Raw genomic sequence first — 12265 nt, 5'->3', positions numbered from 1 at the left:
TACGTCTCAAATATATAGAAAATCTGGATTTACCTCCTGTAGTCTTTCTTTCTCACGCTTGGCATAATTCCTTCTTGGCTTTGAATAATGGCCTTGGCCCCTTTTCTCTGATCCTCAAACAGTTTAAGTGACCTGGGGACCCAGAAGGGTGTGAGTCTAGATATATGAAGTTATATCTACCAAGGCCTCATTAAATACAAACATATACCAAGTGTGTTTAGGGATGACCTTGGGAAACAGGTAGCCTGAAAATTTGACTATAAGTGTACTGAATACAAGCAAGAGTCAGATCAACTATGGTAAGAAAGGGAAAAATGTAAACCTAGAATAAGCCAAGATATAAATTACCATAAGTTGCTTTTTACTGGCTATGTCTGACAATTGAGTCTGAGATGTTTTTCCTGAGGGTGGTATCAGGTAGGTGAAATAGCATTTTATTCTGTAGCCCTGAGAAATGTTTGTTTGTTTGTTTGTTTTACACATAGTCATAAGTGAAATATAAATTTTTAGGTTTTTTGAGTTTCATTCAGTCTTCATTTTAACTTATATTCTGTTAGTCATTAAAAATAAATCACCATACCAAGTATATATGATGTCTATACCAGGTGCAAAAGATGGTCTAAACATTTGGGTATACATGTATTGTTAGCAATAATTAACCTCCAAAATGCTTACTGTGGAGTGGTTTGAGATAATTCTCAACATTTCTTTCTGTGACCTTTTTTGTCTCCTTGTGTTTGTGTTGATATGTTTCTATCACTGCATCTGAGGCTCTTAGTATTCCCTTTTGGGTTTTTTTGTATGTGTTCTGTCCCCTTTTCAACACAGCGGAGTTGCCTCCACCCACCATCTCACAGAACCTTAATGAACATAAGCACCTTCAGTGTGGGCTTCTTGACTTTGGGACTGACCAGATACTGTGGCCTTCTACCAATTTCCCTCCTGGCTAGTGGTTTGACTCCTGAAGGACCTTGTCCACCAGCCTGAGCCACACCTGTCCAGACCTGCCTGGATCCTGACAGCAGACTGAGCTTGAGCCAAAGCTCAGACCCCTGCTGTATACACAGTCTATGAAGGATAGCATGTCTCTTCCTGAAGGGAGAATTATTTAACATATCATATCCAACACAACCAAACAGACACACAGGTGAACCAAATGCTCCTTCATATTAATAGAAAGGCAATGGCGGAAACACTTTGAAGTGCTGCTAGTTATGTTCACCTGCTAGTTATGTTCACCTGCCACCAAAGTGCCCAACACCAAAGGCCTGAGATTTGCAATTTGTCCTGTGCAATGGTTTCTTTCTGTTCAGCTTTAAACAAAGATGAAAATCCAAACCCTTATACTAACTGAGTGTTCTTTTTCTTTAGCTCTGTTCTGGATACTTTGAGAACTATGAAAGAAGAATGAAATCATTTTTTACTCATCAAACTTGTAGTATAGTTGAAAAGAGAATTAATGCAAATAAGAATAAAGTAATACAAAACAACATATGGGTAAAAACAAGCATTGTAGAAAATAGATCATGGAGAAATCAGGAAAACTAGATCATTATCTGCTAGATGAGAGAAGACATCATGAAAGAAGGTTGAGGGATGCTAGAGTTTGGTGGATAGATAGGAAAAGACAGAGAACAGATTATGGAAAGGAAATAGCATAAATATAGGGACAGAGGCAGAAATGAAGGCAACACATTTGGCTAAAACAGAGTAAATAGAAGAAGAGGAAAATAATGTTGAATAGATTGAGTTTTAACATATTATGGAGACACTGACTGGTATACACATCCATATATTCTATTCATATGGAATTCAACATTTTCATTTGGAAGAAACCACACCTGTTTCTTTTACAAGGTCCTTGAACTGCAAAAACTAGGCCAGCATTAACAGTTGTTTAAGCTATGCCAAGTATGCAGTTGGGAATCAATAAATGCATTTTGGTTGAGAAATTTTTTATAAACCCCTTAACTGATAGCAGCCTCTACTATAGCTTCAAACGTCCCTGATAACACTTCTGAAGACTCCTGAAATATTTTTAAACCCAGAGAAACTTTGTGCTCATGTTATAGACATGCAACACCCAAAGCCTGTGGCACTTTGGAAGCTTCAGCATCTGTCCTGTGAGCTGAAAATAGATGACTGTAACCCTAGACGGTGTTTGTACAGCATGCTTAGCACAAGATTCACTTTAATATGCTCATCCTTGTTTGGAAGCCCAAAGGAAATGAAATTTGCTGTTTTGTGCTCCCTGGCCTTGTGGTTTGTGGTAGATCTTTTCAGTACAAAATGTGCCCCAAATGGTCTGTTCTATTTTGATCTTCTGAGTGAGGATTTACCCTGGAGGCTGTCAACCGAAAATAATCAAAAATATCAGAATATTGTTTAAAGACAGCTGCTTTAGGGAGCGTTTCAGAGAACAAAAAAGAGGCTCAAGTTTTTTTTTTTGTTTGTTTGTTTTTGAGACAGACTCTCACTTTGTTGCCCAGGCTAGAGTGAGTGCTGTGGCGTCAGCCTAGTTCACAGCAACCTCAATCTCCTGGGCTCACGTGATCCTTCTGCCTCAGCCTCCCAAGTACCTGGGACTACAGGCATGCGCCACCACGCCCGGCTAATTTTTTGTATATATATTTTTAGTTGGTCAATTAATTTCTTTCTATTTTTAGTAGAGATGGGGTCTCGCTCAGGGTGGTTTCTCCAGCTCCTGACCTTGAGCAATCTGCCCGCCTCAGCCTCCCAGAGTGCTAGGATTACAGGCTTGAGCCACCACGCCCGGCTGAGACTCAAGTTTTTAAAGACTCTGGAGAGGGGCTGATTACAAAAGTTGTTGTCAGGAATTCTCAATAGTTTATAGAAGTAACATTGGTTAGTGATTGGCTTATACATTGTTGAACTATAGGGTGCATGGCATTTTAAGGCTACTTGGAGTCAGTCTAGAGCCCACATAGCAAGTGGCTTCAAGAGGTAATTATTAATATTTAGGTCAAGGGGGAGTGGGACGTGACTGCCGTTACATCTTAAATGCCTTTGCCGGCCTGATAATTTAAAGAGATTTGTGTTCCTTAGATAAAAGGTTTTTCTTTCTCAAGGCACACAAGGTCATCCCTAAAGTTAGAATTGGAAGATTTCAGAGATAACTTTAGTCAGCTTCCTCATTTTCCAAATCAGGAAGCTGAGGTTCTAATTGGGTTAAGAGACCTCCCCCAGGCTACATTACCTAGACCAGAAGTGCACACTCTGCAGTTTGGGTGTCCTGACTCCTCCTAGAGACTGCACAGCACCTGGTTTCTGTTGTCCCACCAAGGTGTGGACAATCCGCAAGTCAGTTTAGCACGCCCAAGCTTCACCTTTGTGAGTCCTTTCCCAACAGTGGGACAAACTCCTCCTCCTTCTAAATCTTGAGCCTTCCTAATTTAGATTTCTTCCCCCATCAAAATGGAAATGGATGTAATTAATTATATTAGCTGATTAACTGATCGCATTTTATATGAGTGAACATGTCACTTCTTCCACAAAGAACTATCTTTAAAAAGCCTCTTTCAGATGGGCAGGAAATTGGGAAAAAAAGAAATTTGGACATTGGGGATTGAATTTCTCTGAATCTTTCCAAAAAAGAAAATTGGAAATTTTTAAAAAAGGATAAAAAAGTCTGTTATGGTTTTTAAACTGATAAGAACAGATAATATACTTGATCTTAGCCAAAAGGCCAATAAGAATCTCTTATGCTTTTTATTGGACGGGAAGGCCAAGCTCCTGCCCAAAGAGGAGCAAGAGTCAGGAAGCAGGCAGGGACATACATTTAAAGGAAAGAGGGACACTAAAAATTACACCCTAAGACTTGTGCCAAGGTTAGTTCACTTTTCACCTTTTTATGGTTCTTGCAAGGTGTCGGCCTTAGACCCAGGGAGGGCTTCCTGATTCCTTGAGAAGGGCATTCCAGTGCCCAGAAGCATGTCCCACCTTGACCACACCCTGCCCGGCATAGATCTGCTTGATCAGCTTTCATCTGATGCCCATGTTTCCCTCCGCCTTCCCTCCTCCCATTGTGTTCTTCTTTTTATTACTTAACATAATGTTGACTCTGTTTCCTTCTAACCAGCAGTTTGCAAATTGTGGCCTCTGATCAGCATCATCAGCATCACCTGAGTGCTTTGTAAAAATGGAACTTCTTGGGCCCACCCCAGACCTATTGGATTAGACACCATAAGAGGCATGGCCCAGCCATCTGTGTTTTCATTACATATTATAAATAATATTTTTGTACTTGAGCCTTCTATATGTTTTTTCTTTGTCTAAAACTGGCCCTGAAACTGTTTTCTTTTCAGAGAAAAAGTTTCCAGTTTCCAACACTAAACGTTTGGTTACAGTGTCTTTCTGAAGATTGAATGCAGTCTGGGTGTTGCCAGAAAAGATTTGCAAGGCTATTGCAAGCAGAATCCAGGCCAGCTCTCTCATCAGTGGGCCACTCCTGGATGAAGCATTAGATCAGAAACCTCTGTTCCCTCAGTGGAGCTCAACAAATACTCTGGTAGCAGGCAGGAGGAAGTCAAGGTTTAAATCCCAGCTGGGGACTTCTCTGTCTCAGTTTTCCCATCTCACCTTGACTTCGCTCTGCTTTAACCTACCACTCTGTCTACAGGGCTCTCTTTCTAATCCTTTAACACAGAAGAACTGCCAAGACTCTTCAGTAGTTGCCAGCCCACCCTAATTGTTCCTTGACTTAGGACTGCATTTATTTTAAAAAGTAACTGAAATCAGTATTTGGTTTCTTGATGGTGCTTCTGGCAAAATCTGACAATGAAATATATTGCATAATAATAACAGCAGTAAGAGTTGATATTTATTGAGAGGTTATCGTGTGCTAAGCACTTTACATAGTCTATCATTTAATCCTCATAATAATCCTAGCAGATATACCATATCATTTCCATTTTACAGATGAGAAAAATCCAGGCACTGATAAGTTGAATGCTTTGTCCAAAGTTATTCAGTGAATGATGGATGGAACTTGGATTTGAAACCCAGCTGTCTGACTCTACAGCTCTGCTATGAGTGACTGAATAGTGAGTGAGGTGGCAGGGAGTTAATAGCCCTTAGTTTTACCTGTAAGCTATACTTTCTTCTCTTTTACCCCCCTCACTGCCACCTGAATTGCAACAATTATTGGCTGTGTGCTTATTTCTTTCTTTCTTTATTTTTCTTACAAACCACACCAAGGGAGGCTGTTTGCTTGATCATGGGGACCAGGATGAAGGGAGGGCCACAATGTATGTCCCTATTTGAGAGCCACTGTTCTAAGTGAAGAGTGAACCCCTGTGTTCGTGGAAGGAAGGAGTCAGGCCGCAGCATCCTCTCATGACAGAGGGCACAACAGGGACAGGGGACTACGATTGGAAGCAGCCACCACAGAGCAGGGAGTATGCAGCCCCAGTCCTTTACCAACACAGCAAGGACTAGTGATGTAGTAACCCGTACTGGCCTTGTGAGTCATTCTGTCCTCAGCACGTTCCCTGAACCTTTCTGGGCTTGTTTCTTCACCTGTAAAATGGCAATTAGAGGCCTAATACTCCTGGGTGTGGTCTGTAAACAAATAATGACCTATTTGGGTGGTGGGGGGGAATCTTCGCACTTCTTGGAAAGGCACTTTGCAAGCAGGAAGAACATCATCTTCTAACTCACCAGAGGAATAGATCAGAGCAAGAGATGTTGATGCAGTCGCTCTTGGTTCCTTCTGAACAGGAGACCTCCTGGGAAAGAGCTTACATGGAGGATGCATTAAGGGAAAATCTCAGGTCTAATGGGATAAGGAGGCTGACTTAGGGACCTTCCCATCGTGACCCTGTGCTTACTGCCTATCTCAAGGATGCGATTAGAGATTGAAAGGACCTCATGAACTTTTATGCACATGTAATTAAAAAGTACTTATTGTATGTTCCACATATGCTGATGCTCTCTGGAAACATGTCCCTCACCAGAGCTGTTTCCTGCCCCCCAGGAGTGTCATCTTAATCATTCAACATTGGCTCAATGCAAACATGAGGACAAGGTGACAACTCCTTTTGTAGGCACTTCTGTGAGCCTCATCTGTATTTATATTGGTAGTAGTATCTGTATGATGTAAAAATTGCATAAATCCCCACCTTTGTCATGGCACTTTAATATAACTATAATATTGTCTCCTTCTTAGCCTATATGAGCATGAAATAGGCAGAAGACAGGTGCTTCTGCCATTTAACATTGGATGGCACGGAACACTCTCTAAACATAGAAATCAGAAGATCCAGCTTCAAGTCCTGACATTGCTCTTTATTAAACACATGACTTGAGCAAGTTATTTTAATTTTTCTGAGCTCCCTTCCTTGTCTATCAGATTCGTATGACGTTACCTTCCTGACTCTCAGGGATATTATCAGGCTCTGCTCTGATAGTGCATTATGGCTCCATTCAGATGTAAGACATTACTGTTATTATTTCTGCTGTCAACTAAAGAAAAAATTCAAGTTTTTAAGGGATTAAAGTTTTTTTAATTTCAATATATTTAGGGGGTACGAGTAGTTTTTTGCTATATGGATGGATGAACTAACTGCATAGTGGTGAAGTCAGGACTTTTAGTGTACCCGTTACTCAAACGGTATATGTTGTACCCAGTAGCTAGTTTTTTCCCCCTCATTCATTCCCCTCCCAGTCTCTCCCCTTTTGAGTCTCCAAAGTCTGTTATACCATAGTCTTTGACCATATACACCTATCACTTCACCCCTACTTATTAGTTAAAGTTAGTTTTGTTCAGAAGTCTTACTGAGGACTATAGACTGAGGCCAATAGCCCGGGAGCAGCCCTTTTAGAGAAGGTCTATCAGGCGGCTCCAGCACAGGGTTTTAGGCACACTGCTTTTGTACAGGTGGTGGAGGTTCAGTATGTGCAAAAGCACATAAAACTTGTTCAAAAGTTACATTAAAGCAGAATCATATCAAGGCTTCGGTGTAAGAGTACTTCTGGTTATAGATTACAAAGCCATAATCACTAACCCCATGAAACATTATCTTATGTGTAGGAAGAGGCAAGGACTAGGATTATTTATCTTTTAGGAAGAATAGACTCAGGCAAGAGAAATGGGAGGCCATGTGCTCTGTCCTAGTTTTTCTTCAAAGCATCTTTCCGAAGAGCTGCACATTGTCACAGAGTCAGGGTCTTTGTGAAATTATGTTGGCAAGCAGAAATCGGCAAACATGGTGTTTTACATTTGTTCCTTTGTCTCAAACTGCTAATATCTTTCATTTTGATTTCAACATAGTAAGTGATATATGAGACTCAGAATGAAACACACTTTCTTCCTGGGTGTGTTTATCAACTCAATTCATTGCAGTGACAAGACACATAGCTTGCATGGGACTTTGCTTTGTAGTGACTTGACATGAGCCCTGGAAGGGCTCTGTATAAAACGTACGACTCTGTTCCGTATTCACAGAGCTGTTGCTTGTGGAACATTTGGCATGACCACCTTATAAAGTGGTTGCTGCAGCTTTGGATGTATTGTGTGTGCATGTTATGTGTATTGTCAGAGACCAATTCCTTCTGGCTTTACAGACTCCCCTGTGCTCTGTTTATGTGAACCAGTACTCCTTCCTTCCTATTAATCACTCTGTACTTATTTCTATTGTTCTTATCAGGCTGGGAGAATTTGAGCATCTTCTTGAAGCAAAACTACATGAAATGTGTATTATGATCCTATTTCATGGGAAAAAATATGTATAAATGTATATAGCCATACATGTATATGTGCATGTAAGATTTCTTCAAGAATACATAAGCAACTATTAATATTAGGTTCCTTGGGAAAGTAGAGGCCAAAGAAAACTTCAAACATAAGCCACAGTAGACGGCATAGTATAGCAAACTCCTATGCCTCCATCTCCCACCTTCAGCAGTGATCAGTTCAATGCCATGAAACCAACATTTGTGATTGTCAATTCATGTGAACCTAGGAAGGAGACCTTTATTTTTATTTTGTACATATTTGAATTTTTTCTACTATGAGCACATATTATTTTGATAATCTAAAATTTTAATTTCAGAGTGTTACATTCTCTTTCGGAATTTGTCTAGCAGGTTTGCCGGTCCTCACTGGAAGACCCCCTCCCATGCAAAAAATAAATAAATAAATAACATTTTAATTTCAGCATAAATCCAAATATTACAAGGAAATGCAATGTGTTAGATTTCATTTGTTCCTGTTTTTACTCTCATTATTTTAGACTCAGAGCCTTTAAAGGGTGAGTGATTAAGAGTGACTTTCCCTGGGTTCTCGGATCCCCAAGGACAGATACTCTTGCAGAACATTTGGAAAGGACAATAGCTGTGGTTTAAAGCACATCTATGTCAGTGCTGTTGCCCAAATCACAGGCTCGCACCGTCAGCCCTACTATTTGGCTTGCTGTTTTTGTTAATTAAACTGTTTACTTTGTCTGAGATTTATGACACTGTTTTTAAATGAGAATATGTAGTTTCAATCTCCTCCTTTGTTCCCTGCTGTAGTTCTCTGCAAGCTGTTTTTTGAAAAACAATTTCTATATTTCTTATCAGATGGTCAGTGATTTTGTAGGTATTATTAACACCCTGCACTCAGTAATGTTTGTTCTCCTAGGGCTGGAAGAGGAAATTGTCTGATGCAATTTCAGCAGCTGGTTAGCTGGACAGAAATAGAACATTACAGAATCACCTTGAATCTAAAGCTTGTGAACCAGCTGTCTGAGATTAATGATAGAAAGTGTTGTTTTGGGTCTTTTTTTGTTTTTTTGTATTTAAATTTCATAGCCAGCGGAATTGAAAGTACAGCTAAAATAAAAATGGTTATTCTTCCCAGTAGTTTAATATGGATTGATTGGGACTCTGTTGGTCAAAAGAGAATTCTGCCTATGCCTCTCAACACACTGAGTGCATCGCATGCACTAATTGATTTTCGTGTTAATGAGGATCTCTGGCCTACTATTTGCTATGCACTAGAATTGCAACAATAAATAAACAATGCTCCCTTAGCATCCCTCATCTCATCTAATTGTAATACAGTGGGATGAATCTTTTACTAGTGTGGCTAAAATATTGTGGGAGACCAGAGGAGAGAAGGCTGTTTTCTGGCTTTGGAAGGCTGGGAAAATGTTCAGAGAAGAGGTACCCTTGAAAAGCAAGTAGAATTTTTTGAATTATTGAAGGCAGGAAGAGGGAACATTCTGTCCAGCTAATTTCTATTTTTTTTTTAGTAGAGACAGCATCTTGCTCTTGCTCAGTCTGGTTTCAAACTCCTCTCAAAGGATCCACCTGTCTCGGCCTCCCAGAGTGCTAGGATTACAGGCGTGAGCCACTGCACCTGTGGCCAGGAAGAGGGAACATTTGAAGCAGAGGTATCTCTATCTTGAGCAGAGGCATGGAGGGTGATTGGCTTGTTCAGGGGATAAAGAAGAGTTCAGAATGTTCTTTGGAGCACAAAGCAGGAATGCTTGTGATTGGGAGGTGAGAAAGAAGTGAGGAAGCTTGGGAGGGGGCCTGGGGCCGAGGTGGAAGGCCTCCTTAGAGCCTGCGTAGATGAAGTTCTTTTGGATCCAGGGAGGTGAGTCTCCCTCAGCACCCCCACACTCCGCAGAGTATTGGTAGCACTTTGGGAGGCCAAGGCAGGAGGATCTCTTGAGGCCAGGAACTTGAGAGCAGCCTGAGCAACATGTGTCTACAAAAAGTTTAAAAATGAGCCCAGTGTGGTGGCACATGCCTGTAGTCCTAGCTACTCGGGAGGCTGAGGCAAGAGGATCACTTGAGCCCATCAGTTTGAGGTTACACTGAGCTATAATCAGACCACTACACTCCAGGCTGGGCGACAGTGAGGAGACCCTATCTATAAAAAAATTAAATAAATAAATAAATAAATGAAAGCATGGCTTTTAGCCAGTAGTTCAGCATTCTGTGGAGTCTTTCTAGAGAATGCTATTCCATAAGAGGCTCAGTTCTGTAAAATTTCCCTTTTTTAACAAGACTTTGAAGTATTGCTTACTCCATCTCCTTTGAGATACCCATGTGTATTAGTGTATTAAAAGTTCTGAAAACTGGAGAGAAGTTTAGTTCAAGTAAAAGGAAATGCTTTTTTTTTTTCTTCTTAAGCACACAATAGGGAGCAAAACTTTGGAAACTGATTACCCTAGAAGTAAAAATATAGTTCTTTTAAAAAAGACTTAGGTACATTCCATGATAATGGATAGTTACTAAGTTATGGGGTAGGAACCCCTACTGTGGTAGCCAGAAGCCTCCCTCCCTCTTTGAAAATGACATCGCTTCTCTTAGTGCCCTTGTACATTCACTTGTCCACTGAATTTTTATTAAGTACTCACTGTACCAGGCAAAACACTTGGTCTTGTGTTATAGTATAAAAATTCTTATCTCTTTATTGGGATAGTTTTTCTGGAATATGCAGTTTGCTTGCTTTCCCTCCCTCCCTCCCTCCCTCCCTCCTTCCCTCCCTCCCTCTCTCTCTCTCTCTCTTTTCTTTCTTTCTTTCTTTCTTTCTTTATTTCTTTCTTTTCTTTTCTTTTCTTTTCTTTCTTTCTTTCTTTCTTTCTTTCTTTCTTTCTTTCTTTCTTTCTTTCTTTCTTTCTTTCCTTTCTTTCCTTTCTTTCCTTTCTTTCCTTTCTTTTCTTTCTTTTCTTTCTTTCCTTTCTTTCCTTTCTTTCCTTTCCACAGAGTCTCACCCTGTTGCCTGGGCTACAGTGCCATGGCATCAGCGTAGCCCAAAGCAACCTCAAACTCCTGGCCTCAAGTGATCCTTCTGCCTCAGCCTCCCAAGTAGCTGAGATTACAGACATGCATCACCATGCCCATTTGATTTTTCTATTTTTAGTAGAGACAAGGTCTCACTCTTGCTCAGACTGGTCTCGAACTCCTAATCTCTAGCAATCCTCCTGCCTTGGCCTCCCAGAGTGCTGGGATTACAGGTGTGAACTGCCATGCCCAGCCTGGAACATACAGTTTTCAATGCTCATTTGTTAGAATTCTGTGTTTCTGACTGTAGAAGAAGAAAAGATGGTAGCACAGTTATTGTGCGTGTTTAACCCCTGGTAACATGTCTAAAAATATCATCGAATTCTAGGCTAAATCCTGGATCCAAAGTTGTTTCCCCTCCATCATATTTCTACTCAGTTTTCTTAAACATGGAAATGTACCAGGCGGCGCTGGTGGGGCAGGAGGAATACCGTGTGGTGCCTCTCCCCTCTCACCCTTACAGGGCATCAGTGGAAATCAGGAATACTCAATAATTAGCATTAAGCTTAGAGGTCATGGAAGGATAGTAACTGAAAGGTTCTATTCTGTAGTATTTAAAGATAACACTACCTAATAATTTTTTTTTTTTAATTTGGAAAGTTTACAGGAGCTAAATCTCCTCTCTTGGCTCATAACATATTCATCCTCCACCAAATTATATAGCAGCTTGTTCCACATTTCAATTTCTAAATACATTGGCTTTCATTATTCTTGGATTCCTGACAGACATCACATCTAAGAATTAATGTTTTGCATTCTGCCACTTTGAGCATGTTAAACAAACTACTCAGTGTTGTTGTCACTGAATTAATTAGAAGGCTTCATGTGATGACTTTAGCACACCTATGTAAACTTGTTTTTTGTTTTTTTTTTTAAATTAAGGCTCGTTTATTTTTTATTAATAGGTATAACTCTACATAGGTATCATTTGTGGTTTTAGAATTAGCTGCCTTGGGGAGTTGTCTTGAGGATGAATGCCCATAAAGCAGTTAAAACTGTGCCTAGCACACAGTTGAATACAATTATTCATATCTTCATTTTACCGTGAGAACTCTGATGCTTAGAGGTTTGAGGGTTATAGAATTAGAATGACTGACAGGGTCATGGGGAGAGTCAAGTCTTTGTATTCCCAGTCCTGTTTTCCTGACTGTCCTCAGGACTGACATTCTGGGGTGAACCTATGATGCTCAGAAATGAACAAAGAGCTGTACAGAATGGATCACCATTAGGAGTCTTGGTGGGTCTGTACTTCTTGAAACATTATTCAGTAACTAGAACATGGCCCCATCCTACCTAAGGAAGAACTGAGCCCCACAGCTTGCTGTGAAATACTTATGCAACCTCTTTTGTTCTGAAAATCACCCATACTACCTTCCTTAGAGCTGGTGGCTATTTTACTTGGTTTTGTTTAGACTTATTATGCATTAATATATTGAGGAAATATTAGGAATTAATTTAGTAGGTTTTT

At 40.3% G+C, this 12265-nt stretch overlaps 1 protein-coding gene, 1 non-coding gene and 1 pseudogene across 3 annotated transcripts in view; 2 read left to right on the top strand and 1 right to left on the bottom strand.

Moving 5' to 3' along the window:
- Positions 1-12265, top strand: part of DEPTOR (DEP domain containing MTOR interacting protein) — a 156502-nt gene that overhangs the window by 35044 nt on the left and 109193 nt on the right. The window lies entirely within an intron of this gene.
- Positions 3622-3721, bottom strand: LOC142871988 (uncharacterized; annotated as a pseudogene).
- On the top strand, positions 8072-8134 carry LOC142872064 (U7 small nuclear RNA). The gene has a single exon (XR_012920306.1). It is a non-coding gene; the product is annotated as a U7 small nuclear RNA (small nuclear RNA).

Source organism: Microcebus murinus, chromosome 7 (genome assembly GCF_040939455.1).
Source record: "Microcebus murinus isolate Inina chromosome 7, M.murinus_Inina_mat1.0, whole genome shotgun sequence".
In the NCBI taxonomy this organism is placed as follows: Eukaryota; Metazoa; Chordata; class Mammalia; order Primates; family Cheirogaleidae; genus Microcebus; species Microcebus murinus.
The sequence above is the reverse complement of the archived record's forward strand: the minus strand, read 5'-3'. Positions and strand labels throughout refer to the sequence as shown.